A 3,647-nucleotide genomic window follows, 5' to 3' on the forward strand; every position below is an offset into this window, starting at 1 on the left:
AAAAAAAAAAAAAAAAAAACTGGAAAGAACTAGAGAAGAAGGTTGTGTGCAGTCCCCAGTGATGATGCTCACAGTATTAAATATCACAAAAACTTTACTGGACACTATTGCTGCTCCTCTCCTCTCTTGCACTGCTAAGAAAAGCATCATCTCACCCAATCCTAAATATGTCTTACTATAAATAACTTCACTATATAAAAAAAATTAGGCCAATCACATTGAAACACATCTGTAATCCCAGAACTGGGGATGGAGGCAGAAAGCGAATAGATCGGGAGTTCAAGGTCATTCTTGACTACATAAGAAATTTAAAACCTACCTGAGTTACATGAATCACAAAACAACAAAAAAGGCTCAGGGATTTAGGATAGTTGCACAGTATTTGCCTAGTATGTGTAAGACCCAGATTTGAGCCATAACAACTCAAATTTTTAAATTAAAAAAATAAAACAAAATTACATGAAAGCAGAGAACAACAAAATACTTTATTTTCCCCACTATCAAACAAGTTTAGCTACTTATAAGTACTTTTGGAAATGACAAAGATAACAAAATGACTTTTAGAGTATATGAGCTTGATATGGAGGCACATTCCTTATAATCCCAGCAGCAAGGAGGCTAAGGCAGGAGGATCGCCTAGAGTTCAATGACAGTCAGAATAAAGAAGTGAGATCTTATCTCAAAAAATAAAAATAAAATAAATGACTAACAATTGTAGTTCATTCTTGTTTACTCTCTTGCTACATGAATGCTCTAACTGTATATGGCACAAAGATTTACGGATTAATGTATTAAGTAATGCTGACAAAAATTGTTGTTTCTCCCCCATTTTGTTATGATCTGTTTTTGGTTTTTCTGTTGTTGGTTTTTTTAAGAAATCAATCTTTGGCCACAAGAGATGAGACATTATGCTTACTGTGTTATATTATGAATGCACTAAAATAAACAGACAGATGAAGCAGTATGCTATTTCCAAAAGCAGTGCAAGTGGAGTGAAAGCATTTCCATACGAACCTGGCTTTAAAAACTGGGCTGTCAAAAGAACAGTTAAATGTAACACAAAGTAAGAAACTGTCCGGTCACTAATGGTCGCTTTAGTTTTTATTTTTTGTCTTGTTTTCAATTCACTGCTTGCAAGTAATGTATTTATTAAAGAAGACTGAAAGCATAAGTAAAATCACGAGTCAAGAGCAGCTGAGAGATTCAGAGCAGCGTGTTGACTGACAACAGTGAAAGGGAGAGCAAATGTTAAGGAGAACAAAGGAAAAGTTTAGGTCATACACATTAGCAGCACTTTTACAACACCACTCAAGAGGCTGGCTGCCACCTTGGAGAAAGCTAGTGATACGGAATAATAGTGGCATTACCCTTCTAAAACCTAATGTTAAACTGTCCTTTTACTAAATAGACTTTCCTCAACTTTTCTAAGCAGGAGCAGAGAATGGAAAGTTCCAGACTATTAACTATGGAACGCGCTGCTGAGTCCTTCTGACAAAAACAAACAACAAAACAGCACACACATCTCCCCACCAGCCTCCTCAAGTAAATGAATAACTAATAAAGACAACCTGAGCCTCTCCTATCATTTTAAACTACCTGTTTTTGACAGAAAAAGCTGCTGTGTGGCTTGTCACAAAACTATTCATTATGATCTCCTACCAAAAAGGGGGGAAAAAAGGTGGTGGTGACTATGATGAAGAAATACTGTATATGTGTACAACTCGTTAAAAACCTGCTTTAAAAAAAAACAAAACTGTAAGGTTTTTTTTTTTAATTGGTGTGTGTGTCCCTGAGGAGGTCGGAAGTATCAGTTACCTTGGAGCTGGAGTTCACAGGCAGCTAGGAGCTTCCCTCATATGAGTGCTGAGAATCAGTTTGGGTCTTTGTGAGAATAACACTCATTCTTAACCACTTAGTCACTTCTCCAGCCCACCAAATAAATTAAAAGAGAAGAAAAAAAGAGAAAAGAAAAAAAAAAAAGAGAAATGAAGGGGGTGAGGCCAGCACATACCTTTAGTACAAGGAAAAAAACACTTTTACAATAAAATGACACTTGTCAATCCCTGAACTATAAAAGTTTTCATCATCAATAAACAAGGGGCTTGCAGAAAACCAGTAATATATTTACTTTATTTAGGACTTTGATTTTGTGGTTTTCCTGTATTAGGGTACCATGGTTATTTATAATGGTAGATTATAAATAAACTTAAAAGCTCCAACAGGTAATCATGACAAATATAGGAAATGAACACTAAATATAGTTCTAAAACTATTAACAATTAGAAAAATATCTTGTAAGATTCAGCAACTCCTTATAATTTTTGTCATTACAATAATTACAAATCTTTATTTTTTAAAGTAATAAAAATAAAATATACAAGGCCAGGCATAATGGCACATGTCTACAATTCCAGCACTTGAGAAAGAAAATCCAACTTGTGTACACAATGAATTCTAGGGCCACAGTATGAGTTGGACTTAAAAGAAGAAGAGAAAGCCAGGCATGATGGCTCACCCCTTTAATTCTAGCAGGTGGATCTCTCTGAGTTTGAGGTCAGCCTGGTCTACAGAGTAAGTTTCAGGATACCCAGAGCAACATAATAATAAAGAGATCTGTCTCAAAAAAAGAAAGAAAGAGAAACCAAACAAAGAATGTCATGTGCCTACAGTCCCAATGCTAAGAGGAATAGGAAGGAGGATCAGAGATCAGAGATCAGAGATCCAGGGTCAACCTCTGAGTCTGAAAACAGTAATGTCTCTAAGAAACTGTCTCAACAAACAATAAAAACAGCCAGGTGTGGTGGTTCACACCTGAAATTCTAGTACTTGAGAGGTTAAAGCAGGACTGCCATGTGTTCAAAGCCATCTTAAGTTACATACTGGCATCTAAACCAAACTGGACCCTATTCCCCCCCCCCACACACACACAAAAGTTAATATCTACTATCTACATAAAGATATAATTTGAGTCGGGCAGTGGTGGCGCACGCCTGTAATCCCAGCACTTGGGAGGCAGAAGCAGGTGGACTTCTGAGTTCAAGGCCAGCCTGGTCTACAGAGTGAGTTCCAGGACAGCCAGGGCTAGACAGAAATCCTGTCTCGAAAAAAACAAAACAAAACAAACAAAACAAACAAAAAAAAAGATATAATCTGAGTTTTAAATTGTTTTATAGAAACAAAAATTAATCTTTTAGCCTTTTCAAACAATGTACAATTAACAAAGATTTGTGGTGGTAACAGGCCAGATAATTTACTATTTAAATGTACTTGTAAGAATTACAAGTAGGGGGCTGGAGAGATGGCTCAGCAGTTAAGAGCAGTGGCTGCCTTCCAGTGGCTCATGACCATCCATAATGCGATCTGATGCCCTCTTCTGGTGTGTTTGAAGTCATCGACAGTGTACTTACGTACATAAAATAAATAAATAAATCTTTAAAAAACTACAAGGATATTTCTATTTTAAACTAAGAAATAAGGCAAATGAAATTTTTTAAAGGAGGATACAGAAAGACAATTTTCTATCTGATTCAGTTTCCAGAGTTGTTCAAAATGGAAGCTTTATGATCTTCAGCTCAAAATGAAGTCCTGCCAGTCAGTGGTGGTGCATGCCTTTAATGCCAGCACTTGGGAGGCAGAGGCAGGCGGAT

General features: G+C 36.5%; 1 protein-coding gene across 10 annotated transcripts in view; it reads right to left on the reverse strand.

Moving 5' to 3' along the window:
- The window catches only part of Gpatch8 (G-patch domain containing 8), a 78,172-nt gene that overhangs the window by 51,881 nt on the left and 22,644 nt on the right, over nucleotides 1-3,647 (reverse strand). For 7 of the 10 annotated variants that reach the window (XM_031354409.1, XM_031354410.1, XM_031354416.1 and 4 more), the window contains one exon: nucleotides 1,015-1,032. The exons of the other annotated variants lie outside the window; for them this stretch is intronic. The gene's annotated coding sequence lies outside the window, so the exon portion shown is untranslated. The remainder of the gene's footprint in view (nucleotides 1-1,014; nucleotides 1,033-3,647) is intronic. 10 annotated transcript variants of the gene reach the window in all.

Source organism: Mastomys coucha, unplaced genomic scaffold, assembly GCF_008632895.1.
Source record: "Mastomys coucha isolate ucsf_1 unplaced genomic scaffold, UCSF_Mcou_1 pScaffold5, whole genome shotgun sequence".
In the NCBI taxonomy this organism is placed as follows: Eukaryota; Metazoa; Chordata; class Mammalia; order Rodentia; family Muridae; genus Mastomys; species Mastomys coucha.